The sequence below is a fragment of the Brassica oleracea genome, chromosome C2 (genome assembly GCF_000695525.1).
Source record: "Brassica oleracea var. oleracea cultivar TO1000 chromosome C2, BOL, whole genome shotgun sequence".
Classification (NCBI taxonomy): Eukaryota; Viridiplantae; Streptophyta; class Magnoliopsida; order Brassicales; family Brassicaceae; genus Brassica; species Brassica oleracea.
Window position 1 is genome coordinate 34,506,247 of NC_027749.1, and position 16,383 is coordinate 34,522,629.

The 16,383-nt window shown below is 41.9% G+C and overlaps 2 long non-coding RNA genes across 4 annotated transcripts; both read right to left on the reverse strand.

Moving 5' to 3' along the window:
• Positions 1–11,223: 11,223 nt before the first annotated feature.
• On the reverse strand, positions 11,224–12,004 carry LOC106325584. 2 transcript variants are annotated; one of them, XR_001266946.1, is made up of 3 exons: positions 11,782–12,004; positions 11,590–11,687; positions 11,224–11,482 (listed from the first exon to the last, which is right to left on the reverse strand). It is a non-coding gene; the product is annotated as an uncharacterized LOC106325584 (long non-coding RNA). The 2 variants fall into 2 exon arrangements; XR_001266945.1 differs by having other exon boundaries at positions 11,224–11,687.
• A 1,046-nt stretch (positions 12,005–13,050) lies between these two features.
• LOC106325597 lies at positions 13,051–14,453 on the reverse strand. Of its 2 annotated transcripts, none has more exons than XR_001266954.1 (4): positions 14,225–14,453; positions 13,913–14,128; positions 13,525–13,645; positions 13,051–13,325 (listed from the first exon to the last, which is right to left on the reverse strand). It is a non-coding gene; the product is annotated as an uncharacterized LOC106325597 (long non-coding RNA). The 2 variants fall into 2 exon arrangements; XR_001266955.1 differs by having other exon boundaries at positions 13,525–13,659.
• Positions 14,454–16,383: the final 1,930 nt, after the last annotated feature.

The following is a 16,383-nucleotide window of genomic DNA, read 5'->3' on the forward strand; positions in this document are numbered from 1 at the left end:
TCCGAAGAAGAGCTTCGAAGTGATCGACGGTAAGGGAGAGACCATGCTCGTAGCTCAGGATCAGGACTCCAATGAGGTGCTAGATGCCAAGAGGATTCAGTTGGCTTATCGCCACCCCGAAACGATCCAACACACGGACGATAATTTCGGGAATCGGGAACCACAAACGACAGCGCCCTACGAATGCTTCGTAACATGTAAAGTAACCCTCCAGGGGACTACTAGCGCGCTCTCCTTGACGAGGAACCCTGAACTCCACCGCAGCCGAAATATGGTATAACGACCGAATGACCTCGAGCAATTCGCTAGTACTCCTACTTGGTGCACCTTCCTCCACCGGGCGACGGTTCATGTCCGCTAACGATTTCTCTTTGGGAGGCGTGATCGAACCATAACACGCCACCCACCATGCCTCGTTCTCGGCCGGGTCTACCGAATGAGGAACGAATTCCATCTTTGGTACACGGAGCACTTCAGAAACGTTCGCGGGCAAGAACCCTTTCTTCGAACTCCTCTTCTTACTCGACATCTCGTGCTTTTCTTTTTTTTTATCAAGAAGGAAATGATAAAGAGAAATAAAAAGAAGAAAGAATTTTTCAAGAAACCTCTCTATGAGAATGAGTAAGTGTAAAGATTGTGAAGAAATTACCTCCCTTCTTATAGGCATGAGAAATTACTATTTACTTGCGGATTTTCGGACACAAACTTCGTCCAAATACACCAATCTCGTCCGAACTCGCCATACCACACGTTTGGATCTCACTAGAAATCCACGATCCTAACGAGCTGGGGGTAACTGTTGGGGTCAAAAACGGTTACAACGAAGTTAACGTCCAAATTCCCGAAGAAGAAAACAAAAAACCTTCTTCGATAAATACTTTTTCGAAATAGATTTTTCCTAACGAAAAGCTTTGCGGAGAAAACACTAGACATCGGACAAGAGCTCAAAAAGGGTCGCTACGCAGCGACCGAGTGCGTGTTCTGCTCGGTCGCTACGTAGCGACCGAGCTCAAGCCGAAGCTCAGTCGCTACGTAGCGAACGAGCGTTCGTTCCGCTTGGTCACTACGTAGCGACCGAGTATTCGTCTGCTCGGTCGCTACGTAGCGACTGAGCTCGAGCCGAAGCTCAGTCGCTACGTAACGACAGAGCTTGAGCCGAAGCTCGGTCGCTACGTAGCGACCGAGTGTTCGTCCGCTTGGTCGATATGTAGCGACCGAGCTCACAAATGTCAAGTTTCCGCAGATAAATACAAAATTTTGAGGATAATTACGAAGATCGGAAAAAATGGAATATCTCCATTTTTATGCTATGGTGGCTTAAGGGCAGAAGAGGAAAAGCGTAAACCGACCTCAGAGCCAGTATATAAGGAGTCCTAGGCAAGAGGCATGAGGGAGACTTTTTGAGAGAAAACTTAGCACTTAGAGCGATTTAGGCATATTTCCGTTTTTGTTATTCGAGCTGCGACTCAACTAGGTTATTGCCATCTTAGGGTTTTAGAACTAGGAATCTCGCCGACAGCTCTCGTAGCCCAGGCTCTTACCTTGTTGTAACGCTGAAACGCGAATTCGGAATAAGATCTACTTTGCTCTCTTTTCGATTTCTTATACTTTATCGTTGTTATTCTTGTGTTTTGATTGCTTGGCGTGTGATTGAGACCTCTGGAAAATTAGGGTTTTCCTAGTTTTCCTTATTTAAACGGAAATCGACAGTGCGAATTTCAGTTCCCACACCTGCTTACTGAGAAGCTTGTGAACAGTGTCCAGCTTTGCTTTCACCTCATCCATCTGGTCCTTCCCAAGGATGGCTGCAGATCTCTCTCTCTCTCTCGAAATCAGTGTTCTTGGTGCTATTGCTGGATGCCAAGTTCTCAATAACTCTCACAGCCTCTTCTGGATTCCTAGTGTTGAAGTTCCCATCGCTGGAAGCATCAAGAGCCATCTGATACTGCACTGTGATGCCTCTGAAGAAAGTACTGAGCAGCTGTACTTCATTGAACCCATGGTGTGGACAATATCTATCGTAAGCCTTGAATCTGATCCAGGAGCTTCTGAATGATTTTGTAGGCTCATGCGCGAATGTAGCAATCTTGCTCCTCGATTCTTCAGCACGCGCCTCATCAAAGAAGTTACGCAGGAATGCGTTATCGATGTCGGCCCATGATGTAAGAGATCCTAGTGATAACTGCTTAAGCCAATGCGAAGCCTCTCCAGTAAGTGAGTACTTGAAGAGCTTGCAGACTAAGTAGTCCTCCATTGACTTTAATAGCAGATATAAGATCCTCGAAGCTCTCAAGATGGTCCATAGGATGCTCGTGAGATGATAGGCCATGGATTTTACCCATTTTTAGCCATGGTTTATAAGTGTTTTAATAACTAATTACTACGATATAGAGTATATTTAGAGTGTTTACAGGTTCAGGGACGATTTGGAGGAAAGTGGTGATTTTGGTGTCTTTTGGAGCCTTTTGAGTGCAGAGCTGCACAAACGCATCAGATGTTTAGATATGAATGGAGACCTTCGCACCGTTAGATTGAGCCTATCTTTTGAAACAAGATATATCTTTGAGTTAGCTTTTCAATTCCACCGGTTTGAGGTCAATCAGCATCCTGTAGCAGAAGTTATGCCTATTTTACTGAAGAGTGGCCAGTCTACCTCGCGAGAGAAAGCTGTCGAGGAGATGAAAGAAAATCGATCGATGGTGAAGCCTTGGCATCTATCGACAGTGTTTCCAGAATGCAGACCTGTTATATTTTATGACTAATTTAGGACCAGAAGTTACCACATATTACCAGAATACACCTGCACGACTAAAAATCTTATTTTACTGTTTCTAAGCCATTGTTGACGGGTATGCTTCATACTATTCTAGAGAGAGCTTAGGATTGGAGAGAGAGATCTGTACACCTTGAGAGAGGGAAGATCTTGAACTCGCTTTGTTTCTTTACTCTATTTTTTTTATTTATCTATTGCAATATTATTCAGACCATCATAACCATGTGTTTTACGAATATGTCTGAGTAATCTCACTATTAGATTTACGTTTCTCATAAGGTTGATATATGTATTGCTAGCTTAAATTGTTGTTAGGGTGATTTAATAAGTTGTTCTTACTATTAATCTTAGGGTTGATAAACCCTGAATCTTAGATATTAGGACTGATTGGTGCAAGTGAGAACTTGGCCTTTTACCTGAAACTAAACTAGTATGATCTAACTGACTAGATACACACGAAAGTTGGTCTTGTAAGTTAGAGAACACTGATCAAACCCGCTGGTAAAGCTTTCTGGAAGAAGCATCGATCGACGCGACGACAGTTATGTCGATCGACGCGACGACAGTTATGTCGATCGACGCGACGACAGTTATGTCGATCGACGCGACGACAGTTATGTCGATCGACGCGACGACAGTTATGTCGATCGACGCGACGACAGTTATGTCGATCGACGCGACGACAGTTATGTCGATCGACGCGACGACAGTTATGTCGATCGATATTTTGAAAGGTGTATCGATCGATATTCTTTACGAATCATCGATCGATACTTTCTCGTGATTAACATACGAAAGTTGAAATCCGAGATCCAGATTTGATAATCTAATTGATTATACCTAAGTTTTTCAAGAACAATTAATGTCAACAAACCCCTAAAACCCAAATTAAGTTACTACTTATCATACCTGAGAATATAATTGAATCTAGCTATATTCCTCGACTGTTAACAACCTCAAATTAAACCAATCGAGCAATTACCTTGCTCACCAATTAATTTACTGCTTTAAAACCTATAACCTATTAATCTAGCTTTAATTCAAAGACTATAAATCTATTGTGTAATCTTAGAGTCTCTGTGGATTCGATCCCTAAGTATTACATCTAAACCTCTTATTTGAGAGAGTAATTCACTCCTTAGGGTAATTTGAGTGATATTAAATTTGGCGCCGTAGCCGGGGACTCTTTCTTATTACCATTAGATTTAGTTTTGAATATAGTCTAGATTTTGTTACTGGATTTGATAAATTTTCCCTCTTTCCTTGCTGACACATGTACTTAAGATGGAGGACATGAATTTCCCCCGGAAATCGATCTATGGTCAGACAACAACATAGAGCGACGGGTCGACACAAAAATCGATTGACACTCCGCTACCAATATCGACCGATGCCATCCTGCCGGACGGAGGTAAGTATGTTCTTACCTATTTCAACAATGGAAAAGTAGTTCTAGGAGATCAAAAAGGTCGAGTATGCAACACATCAAACCAAATTAATTATAGACATAGGGCTCCAATTCCTATTGGAATAGCTGTTGTTTTGAATGCTTGACCGGAGCATCACCGAACGCTTGGAGATTGCAACAGACCTGATTGGTTCTACACTAACAGGTCTGTGATCCGTCCACCAGCAATTCCTAATGTTGAATGATTGATGTCGATCGATGGACGGCTCTCCCTTTTGATCGGATGGCTGAAACATGTTATTCCCAAGCATCTTCTGCTCGATTCTGATCTGTTTCATTGCGTCTTTACATGTTAAGAATTTCCTCGTTGGTGAAACCCTGATGAAGTTCATCATCTCCTTGATCACGGTATGCTGTCTCTACTGTGTAGCTCCCGTGATAGCAATCATCTTCCCAACTGCCAATTGAGTAATCTCCGTCTCTTGTAGCGTCGACGTTAGTGTCGATCGATGGGAAGTAGGTGTTGTCGGTCGATGCTCGAAGGTGGTTTGGTTGGTGAGGTTGAGTGTCGATCGATAGTCAACCGTATCTGTCGATCGAGGGCGACTTCTGTTTCCAAGAGGAATGCTGGAGAAGTCTATCTTCCTCGTCAAGAGTCGCTCTTTGCTCTATAGCTCGTTCTTCCTCATAATCTTTATCATACTCCTCTGTATGCATGGTGTGTGTTGCCATAGTGGGAATGTAGTAGTCGTTCTCCCATTCTCCTTGACGGATATCGACCGATACTTCTCCTACTGCGTCGGTCGATTTTTGTTGGGCACAGTCGATCGATGTTGCAGTGTGAGTTTCGATCGACGCTAAGTACTCTTTCTCGTACTCGGCTCCACAGTGGCAAGTTGCAATGATTCCTTGATCATTGAGTCTTGTGGAGGTCGTCTATGGCTTCTTGACTGGGATAGGGTCGTAGTGGGCATTAGGATCGATGAGTGTTAGACACAACAGGTTGGTTTGCAAGTTGCACACTGCTCCCACTGTTGACAAGAAGGCTCTCCCAAGTAATAGAGAAGAGTTCCAGTTCTGCTTGATGTCCAAGACATGGAAATCTACTGAAACTAGGGCATTACCAATCTGCACATCTAGGTCTCTCACAATTCCTCCTGAGTTCCTCTGGGAACAATCCACAAAAGTGAATAATTCCGGTGAAGGCTCCACTTGCAGACCTAGATGATCTGCCATAACCCTAGGTAGGATGCTGCATGTGGGAATTCAATACCCTTCACCGTGCAAGGTATTGCAAATTGCCCAGGATCACTCTTCTTCTTCAATGTAATCCTCATCCTTATCTTTTCTCTAGCTTCACAAAACATTCTTCTAATGTCTTCTTCTGTCTCTCTAGTTTCTCTGAAGAACATCCACAATCTGTGGGTAAAATAAGCTTCATCGAATGGCTTATCTAGAGGAATCCTGAAGACTCTTTTTTGGAAAGTTTCCTTTTCTTTTTCATTAGCCCCCCTCTTCACATGTTTCGCCACTGTTTCCTTTCTTCTTCTTAAGGTTCTTCCCATAGGAACCCTATCAACTTCCATAGGATCCACTCCATCATCTGAAGGTGTCCTAATGGTCTCGGTGGGTTTTCGGAAGGTTTGGGTTTGGGCCTGAGTGCATTAAGACGTGCAACATCTATCTTTGGCATCTGCACTTGGTACGTAATAGGCGCTCGTCGATCGATAGGCACTGGAGGTTGTCGATCGATGATGGTCTCCTGATGTCGATCGATGGTGGGGTCAGAATGTCGATCGATGTTTACGTAGACAGGGCTGGGCGGATGTGGGTGTTTTGCTGCGAACTCCTCGTGAGTCATGATCCTCATGACTTTTTAAGATGCGGTTAATTCCATAGGTGTTATCGATCGATATCCAGGAGAGGACGTCCATCGATTTTGGATGACCTCTGTCGATCGATGTTCGTGGATTGGCATCGATCGACAACAAGGTGATCTGTCGAAACTCATCAGACTTTCTACTTTGAAATCTCCTTCTTGCAGCTTCTCTTCCTTCACCACTAGCCAGAAATCATCCCCAATGATGACATTCACGTGGTGTTTCATCACATCATCTTCAACCCCTCTTGTTAAGGCTCCCTGCCTCTTAACAGCTTCTCCTGTCTGAACAACTTGCATCTCCAGCTTCTTAACAAGAGTGCTCAAAGTTTCAAACTTTGTGTTCAGGTTGGTGTAGACAGAATCAATCTTCCTATTTAAGTCAACCGTCATGCGCTGCTGTCCCTCTGGAACTCTATCAAGCATCTCCTCAATCTTTCTCTCTTGAGTTGGTGGTGGTGGTTTCTGGTACTAGGAGCTTCCATAACCCATGTTGTTTCTGTAGTTGTTGTTGTAGGGTTTCTGGTGCTGCGAACTCTGGTTGAAGTTACCCCTATTTAAATAGGAGTTTTTGTTTCCTCCCTGGTTCCCCAAACCTTGGAATCCAGTTCCACTGCTCTCTGTTTCTACAGGCTCTGCATCTTCAACTAAGCAGACCTGCTTCCTGAGAAGCTTGTGAACACTGTCCAACTTTGCCTTCACCTCATCCATCTGATCATTCTCAAGGATGGTGGCATATTTCTTCCTCTCAAAGTCAGTGTTCTTGGTGTTGCTTCTAGATGCTAGGTTCTCAATAACCTTCACTGCCTCATCTGGATTCCTGGTGTTGAAGTTCCCATTGCTGGAAGCATTAAGAGTCATCTAGTACTGCACCGCGATGCCTCTGTAGAAAGTACTGAGCAACTGTACTTCATTGAATCCATGGTGTGGACAGTCTCTCTGATAAGACTTGAATCTGATCCAGGAGCTTTTGAATGACTCTGCAGGCTCCTGAGTGAATGTAGCAAACTTGCTCCTCAAGTCCTCATCACGCGCTTCATCGAAAAAGTTGCATAATAATTCATTCTTGATGGCGCCCCAGGATGTCAGAGATCCTGGTGGTAACTGCTTAAGCCAATGCAAAGCATCTCCAGCAAGTGAGTAGTTGAAGAGCTTGCATAGGAGGTAGTTTTCAGAGACTCCCTCGACTTTAATAGCAGATATAAAATCCTCGAACCTCTCCAGATGGTCCATAGGATGCTCGTGAGATAACCCATAGTAGGGTGTCTGTCCCACGAGTGTGTAGTATTGTGGCTTCAACTCGAAAAAGTGGTCAGACGAATGGCTGATCGGTTGGTGTAGAACTGATCTAGACGGTTGTAGTCAGCCAACGTTCTGGTTTGAGCAGCCTCATCTACAGGTAGAGTAGCGCCTATAGGATCAGTATCGGACTCAGGGATTGCAGCCCCCTGAGCATCTATCCTCTGAACTGCTGCATTACGCAGATGACCCTCCTGGTCATGCAGGTTTCCTTTATCATCACGTATAAGTATCAAAGTAGCATCCATGTCTCGCGGCTCAGTATCCATCGATGTTCGGGCTGAAGTATCGATCGATGTCGGATGGAAGATGTCGGTCGACGGAAGATGAGTGTCTTTGGTCGATAGTGGTGAGCGAGTATCGGTCTACGGGACTAGTGTCTGGGTCGACGGTGGTTAAAAGAAATCGATCGATGAACAGGTGGTGTTATCGATCGATGAGGAGCGTGCTTATTTGCGGATTGAATGCTCCAAGCTTGTAGGATCTGGTGAGAATAGTAGTTGAGTTTCCTTGTTGCTTCTAGTATTGCTGGGCATGTACCTGAAAATCCAAGAAAAAATTTTATGTCAGAAACTTAACAAAAATTAAATCAATGGGCGATCAAAGCTCCCCGGCAACGGCGCCAATTTTGATTATCACTCAAATTACCCTAAGGAGTGATTTATACTCTCTCAAATAAGAGGTCGAGTTGTAGTACTTAGGGATCGAATTCACAGGGAGCTAGGAAACCTAATGGATCTAATATGATTAGTTATGTAAGAAGTTTTTAAGATTTAAAATGTAAATTTGCAGTTTTGGTTGAGCAAGTAATTGCTCGATTGATTGGTTGAGGTTTTGGTGCTTAAAAGGAAATAGCTAGACTTAGGGATTCTATTAAGGAAGCTTGGAATTATAATCCTACAGATGCCTAATGAGTTGCATGCATGATAATGTAAAGCTCAACTATCAATTCAACAAGTCTATCAGCTATCGCATGTTTGAACTTGTCTATTAACTAGATCCAATGGTCCAAACAAATGTGTTCGATCAATAGCAGTGTCGATCGATGATCCTATAGGAATATCGATCGATATACCTTTTGCTCCGTCGATCAATTATCCAATATGAATATCGATCGACGCGCTTCTAGTTATGGTTTATGCGCGGGTTGAATGAAGCTTACTAAGCTCACTAGATCAGCTCTCACCCTACTCGTAGCAAGAAACTTACCCAGGGATAATCTTGTAAATTGGTGAATACTTGGGCTTCAAATCGGGTGTGACCAAACGGGCTTTCTTGCGCGCGTTGCTGTCGATCGATGTTCAGGTGTGAACATCGATCGATATTCCTCCTCCAATATCGACCGATGGTCGAGCTCGATGGTCATCTATTCTCGGGTGCTTGCTCCAAATATCTCCAAAATGCTCCAAAATCAACACTTATCTCCAAATCACTCCTGATCTTATAAATATAATAAATAGACTCTACAATATAATAATAGATAGTAAAAACACATATAAACCATGAATGAAAATGGGTCAAATCCATGGTCTATCACAGGTAAACATTAGTTCATATCATCTCTCTCTACTAATTTTCTCTCTTAGTCAAAGTATGCTTATATTTGCAAGATGATTGACCAAGATTGGACAGGCTTCCATGAATCAACCCTTAATGGTGGTTGCCACCAAGTCCTGTTCACTTCTTTATGACATATATCCTAGGATTATTTGTGAAGCAAACCTTAATGGTTGCAGCCAGCAAACCTTAATGGTTGTAGCCACCAAGTCATGTTCTAATCCTTTACCTATAGAATTCTTATGAAGCAAGCCTTAATGGTTGTAGACACCAAGTCCTGTTCGAATATCTTCCTAATAAATCTCTAATAGATATGTATATATATATATATATATATATATAATTTTTTTTTATATCTATATTTCGAAAATAGAGAGAGAGAGGGTGATAAATCTATATACACAAGGGTTTACCTTCCAGACTTGTTTGAAGAATCTGATACCATGTATACCAAGCCCCAAGACAGTTGTGTCAAGTTTAGTGTTGGAGGTCAGCTTTGGTTCCTTCAAACAATCTCAGCAAGTGTAACATAGTTGACAGGTTGATCCGCTTTAGTATCTTTAGTACTATCTGCAATCAGTAAATTCTAGAATGGTGCTAAAGAGTGGTTAAATAACAAGCAAAAATCTAATAAGTTCATTATCCCTTTCTTGACTCAATAAAAACTTTATGTTTGAAAATATTTTTAAAAAAATTCATGAATAAACTAATATTAGTAAACCTCCCCCCAGACTTAAACTACAATGTCCCCAGTGTAAATTCAGTCAGAGTTATGGTGATAATAAATCATAAGTACTCAATGTAACGAGTTAGAACGATATACCAGACCGTAACCGATGTAAGGATGTTGATATCGGTCGATGCAGGTACTGCTCTGTCGATCGATGTCGACCGTGTCTCATCGGTCGATACTTAGGGCAATCGTCTACTCGGATCTATTTTTGTTTCTTTTTATTTTTATGACCTGCAATAATTAAAAACAAACATAAATAGTATATTAATAAAAACTAAATAAATAGTACCTAATAATGGGTTGCCTCCCACTCAGCGCTTTGTTATAGTTATTTAGCTTAACCTTGGAGGTGATTGGGCTAGTGATGTTGAAAGCTGGCACTTGTTGGGAAACAAGTCTCCATATCTTCTTTGCGCTTGTTGAACTATGTACCAGTGAAGTCTCTCATTGCTTCATCTCCTCTGCGCAATTTGTCCTTCATTATGGTAGTTGCATCTTCTATTTTCTGCAATCTATCTCCAAGACTCTCAAGAATGAACTGATGTCTCATAAGTCTGGCGTATGTGTCAGCTGAGATCTGCTCTCCATGGTTGTGTGTATCAGGCATGTCTGATGTCACCTTTTGTACTAGCCTCCCTCGGTTTGAAGCTTCGTCGACCGATGTCCGATGATGAATGTCGGTCGATTTGTTGTTGCGTCTGTCGATCGATGGTGATGCTTCTGGTCGACGGGCAATGTAACTCTGAATCTCCACTAATTCCCCTTGAATAGCTTCTATCTTTGAAGTCAAAACACTAATGCTAAGATCCATTGGAAAATAGATGTCATCACATCTCCCATCAAGCCTCTCTTATGTAGTTTCCAGAGCTCTGTAGATCCCTTCTACTAACTGATCTATCTCTCCCCTAGTGTGAAAATCTGGTTGAGACTTCATCGTATGTGAGTGTGGTGGGTTGTCATCGACCGATGCTGGTAAGCAGTTATCGATCGATGCTGGTAGGAGACTGTCGATCGATGCTCGTTGATGTCTGTCGATCGATGTAGGTCAAGCAACGTCGGTAGCGCGCTGAATTCTGGCTATGTCTTGCTTCATCTCCTCTATACAAGTAGTCAGCCAACTGATACTATCATTCAATGGATAGTAGTCACCATCAAGTTTCATCTGGAAGGCTTCTTTGTCACTACAAGAAATATTGGCATTAGTAGCACACCGAAAATGCTATCATAAGGTTTTCGTAGCGTTTTCACAAACGCTAGGTCTGCCGCAGCTACGGTAGACCCTCCTTCTATTATAGCGTTTTTTCATGAGCTATAATAAATAGAAGTATTGTAGCATTAATTATGTGTTATAGAAAATTTTGTTGTGACATTTGTTTCGTGTTACTGTATATTTTTTTATGGCATTTTCTTCGTGTTGTAATATAATTTATAATGACACATTTTTAGTGCCGTAAAATTTGAAAGTAAATTTTAAATTTAAAAATAAATCTGATTATTAATATAATTAATTTTGAGATTTAATCTGGTTTAATATTAATTTTGGTTTACAACTGATTTCGGTTTATAGATTAAACTGGTTTACAAATGACTTCGGTTTATATTTAAACTTTGGTTTACAACTGATTTTGGTTTATAAAGTAAACCGGTTTACAAATTTGTTTTACTAAATCTAAAACTACAAAAAATAACCCTAACTCCTTTGGCACCGCCTCCTCCGCTGCTCTGCAAAGCTGTTGATTGATAATAGCCAGATCAAGGTTTCTGTAGCAAGAATAGAGCGCTCCACTAATATCACTGTAAAGAGCTGAATACTTAATTGTCGGTTTCAGCTTCCTCAAGTCCCATATTATTGGGGAAAAACACAATGAACAGAAGCAGAGTTAGAGTGGACGGAAATGAAATACATATAGAGAAAGGGAAAGAAGACAGGTAAATCTCACCAGTAGTCCCATTGAGAAGTGGAAAATGAGAAGGCTCAGTAGCTGAGATGAAACTGTTTTGGGGTCCTTGTCGAAAACCTCTTCGTCATCATTCACTACTGAAAAAACAAATCAGAAGGACCAAATCGATCAAAAGGACAGACTAGAGATTACGAATCTAAACCCTAGTCGGAGCCCCAGTGAGGAACTTACTATATGGCTTACAGTGTCAGATTCGGTTTCGATTGGAGATTCTCTTGGGCTCGAGACGTGAACCAACGATGTGAGAAGTGGAGTCGACACGCTTCGTAAAAGATGGAGAATTTTTCTCGGTTTCTTAGGGTTTATTCCACGATCGAGAGAAGAAGAAAAGATGGAACTTTTATTTTTTTTTTTCAGGTTTACGACGGTAGAAGAGGAGAGAACAGAGATCTCGAGAGAGATAAAACATATTTAAAAAAGCAAAATGTTTATGTCCCTTAGATTATATTCATCAACGGTTAAGATTAAAAAAAGAAGTTATCTTCACTTTCTTGTATTAGCCAATAGAAAAGAATCACGACGATTGCTATTAAAAAATAAAAAAATAACGTAAAAGGATGTGAGATAGAGAGGTTATCCTCGTTTTTATTTTATTTTCTTTTATTTAATCTTTCAATGCTTTGTTAATTTTAACATATCATTTTATATGTTTACAAAGACTAATGTTTGAAGATTAAGTGATGATTAATTTTCAGTAATTATAAATTGTAATGGCAAAATGTCAATTATGATATATAATTATGATTTTCTTCAAAAACAAAAAGTTAAGAATTATTAAAAAAAGATTTAGAGTTTGAATATAAATTGGAGGAATAGGGTTTGACATAGGGTTTGGTTTTTGGCTTTTATAATGTATGTGTTTGATTATGTTTTGGAATTTATAGATTAAAATTAAAAATATTAAATTACTATTGTTGACTATTAGTTTATATGGTTGTAGTTAAGTTTAAAGTATATGGTTTGAGGTTTGTGAAATAGAATTGTAGTTGAGATAGATATTTGAAAATAAAATTAATAAAGTTATAGTTTATATAAGGAATAGGTTTTAGTTTAGTAATTATGTTATTTGCATAGATTTGATTTATGATTTTGTATATAGGCTTTGAATTTGGGGTTTAGGGTATTATGTTTAGGGTGTAGTTACAAAATTTAGATTTTAAATTTGATATAAGATTTTTAAAATAATTAAATATTGAGTTTAAGTTTAAGATTAAAATTATATCATGAAAAGATTGAAGTTTAAAGCTTATTTTAGGGTTTTGTTTTTTCTTTTTGAATCACAAAATACAAATTACCAATTTTTTAATAAATCTAAATTCTTTTTCAAAATTGTAACCGGTTTTAACATTATAACAATTTCTAACATTTCTTTTACTTATTCGTCATTTTACTCTTATTTGAAACAAAAGTATCAACACTTTTAACATTGGTTTGATCCAATTCCATGAACTGAGCTCAAATATAACAACTACAGTTCTTTACATAATCAATTACAATTCCCTTTTTCATAATCCAAAAACACGTCTTAATCACTCTTATGAATGATATAACTTCAGAGACCAAACAGTCAAACCAGAAAATGATACTAGCCCAACTTCTGTCTGTACTCCTTCGGCTTCACCGCCTCAGCCGTAGCCTCACCGTTGTCTCCACTTCCGGCTTCACCGTGTCACCGCTCTCTCTTCTTCCGGCTTGACAAGGCGAGATTCACCAACCTACAAGTGACCATCTTATTTCATTGAACATTGAATAAGAACGCTGCAAGAGCAAAAGAGAGAAACATAGACTAATGACAGATAAACTAGTAGCAGTTTCTGATGATATATGATAAGATTAAAACTCAAGAACAGAGCAAAAGGAAGAGACCAGCCACAAGTAAAGAATCTTCTGAAAATGATAGATCGAAACTGGTACCTGAACTTCTCTTTTTGAAATGAGAGTTCTGCCTGAGATCTTTTCAGAAAACAAACTAATCTCGAGATCAGCAGGCTCTTACCCATGGGATCTATCTATCATTTAACTTGTAAACTGCAACCTACAAGACAAAAACTTTCACGAACACAAGATAATCATTCACTTGCTTGAAACAAAAGTATCATCACTTTTAACACTGGTTTGATTCAAAAGCAACAAACAAGGGACTGTCACGAGAGGAACAGCACAAGCGTGCCATAGCTCTCTGTCGAAAACAAAGAGTTTGTCCTAACTTAACCACATCTCAACAGCAATAGGGTTCAAAGTCTTCATCTTTAGTTACTACCAAACTAGACCTAAAGACAAAAACGAAAGGGAAGAAGGTTACCTTCTCTACCGGTATATTGAGATTTTGAGTGATACTTGTCGACCCAACATGTTGTTCACGATTTCAGGGAAGGCAATGGAAGTTTTCTCCTCCACGATTTCCTTTCTTAGACACCTCTGAGCTCGCCATACTTCTATAATCTCAAAGTTCAGATCTGTTTCATCTGGTGACGAAGAAGCTCCCAAGCAGGCGAAATCAACAAGAAAGTTTCTGGAACTTAACAGTAAAAATTCAAACAAACACATTGAGATTTCAGAATTCAACAAAGAAAGCTTTAAATGTGAAGACTTTGATAAAGGAAAGAAAGCTCACATCAGACTCAACAAACCCTCAAAAGGTGAAGACTTTAAGAGACAGATGAAGAGACTGATAGGCTATTGGATTTGATTACAGCAGAGTAACCGTGAGGATAACAAGATGACTGATGCGGGTTGAAGGATGGCTCACAGAGAATGATGAACTCAGTCTAGAGAGAAACTTTGTCTCTGCAACATACCAGTGCTCGAACCAGATGAAGACGAGACTGGAGAATTCGTCGGAGTATAAGCCTGAAGAAGTCAAGTCCGGATATAGCCCAAGCCTCTACGTCTCAACAGTCTCAGCCCATTAAGCCTGTTACACTCCCGTAAGGAGAGTGCGACAGAAAGGAAACCGGTGGCTCGACGAGCTACCGGAGAAGTATAATTAACGGCGAGACGAAGTAAAGGTGAAAAACCCTAATCTAGCCGTCAAGTCTTGGTCAGTCTTTTTCAGATCCTCTTCTCGTTGCCTCTTCTTTCCCTTATATAGACGTCCCGATGCTTCGCTCTTGACCTAATTTTACGCCATCTTGGTGGGCCTCCTTTGCTGGGCCGAGAGGCCCGTAGGTGTTCGAGCAACCGCTGAGCCGAACGCTCTTCAGTCGACGATGGCCAGCTAGAAGTACTCAAGAGTCAAGCCGAGAGACCTGACTCTCGAGCCGACAGACCGAGCCGTCGCTCTTTCTAACTCGGGCCAGGCCTTCCTATTCCGCGGGCCCTGTGGGATGGTCGAATCCATCCTCTACAGTAAGTCCCCCCCTAGTCCATCAGTGAGCGGGTGATTTCCAGCTCGTGATGGATTCTAAGGTTTGAAGGTTTGAGAGAATAGGAGGTCTGTCGGAAGATTTGAACGATCGGTCGGCGAGTCACACAACGTTGCCCTCTCGGAAGCGAGCAGCAGAGGCTTTTATCTCTCCTTTTGGTCGTCGTGTCGTAAAAAGGGTTCGTCGCGAAGGTTCGCTGGATATTTGGGAGAGTTTCGAGGCCCATTAAGGCCCGTTTAGGCTTTAATGACGATACCTCGAATTCTAGATGAATCGAGAAGTTGAAACGCCGCGAGGGTCCGCTGGGTTTTTAGGGCGGATTTCGAGGCCCGTTTAGGCCCGAATAGACCTAATGATGGCGCCTCGAGTTTCTCCCCTCTCTTTTCCTTATAAATACGCGGATCCCCTTCCATTCCTTCAAGTTTTTCTCCGCGACCAAAGGTACTTTCTCTCTCTTTCCCTTATCTCTCTAAGCGTTGTTAGATTTGTTCGAAACGTTCTTCGCTGTTTCGCTCTGCGATGTCGTCGGGTCAGAGGTTATCGGAACAATCGAAAGGAAAGGCAGCCGCAGCGACGTCGAATCCGACGAGGAATCCCGACGGGAGTCGTGTCGTAGATTCGGAGGCGATTCATCGCGAGGCGATGATGGACACGGCAAATCTATCTCGCTCTCATCGACTTCTGGTTGCGGATGCTGCGAGACTCGCGAGAGAAGGATGTCAGAACGTCGTTGCGAGGGATGCAGTGGAAAGTTCGAGAGACGGTCAGAGCGGGGCGATGCCCGTTGACTCGATCACCCTGAGAGCTCGGCCTGCGGAGGTTGGTCTCTCGGATGGCGATGATTCTGAGGTTGAGTTCTTCCCGACCACTTTTTACCCCGATGGAATTTTCGAGGAGCTTCCTCAACTTCATCCCGACTTATTGCGTCCTGCCTTCTTGGCCGGTCAGGACTGGGAAGGCGTAGAGGAGACGAGGTCGACTCTTGGAAGCGTGAAGAGGGTTCTTCGGGCTACGGGCGCCGTGGGCGTGACCTTCCTTGTGCCCACGGGAGCGCAGAGACCCTGGTCTCCTCCGATGGGGTACCAGACGGTGTACGAATCCTATTTTCAGGAGGACACTCGTTGCTGGTTCCCCATCCCGCGACTGATCACAGCATACGCCAGACGTCGGGATCTCGCGATCAGTCAGCTGCTGAATGGCTCGCTGCGTCTAGCGGTTACTTTGTCGGTTTTGGCGGAGCAGATCGACATGCCGATGAGCGTTAGGTCGTTCGAGGAGATGACCTCGATAACCGATATGAAAGATGGCACCTACTCGGTGAAGATGCGACCAAACTGCAACATATGTGCCGGTCATCCGAACAAGACGCAGAATTGGCAGCGCTCCTACTTCTTCCTTAAGTCCGACA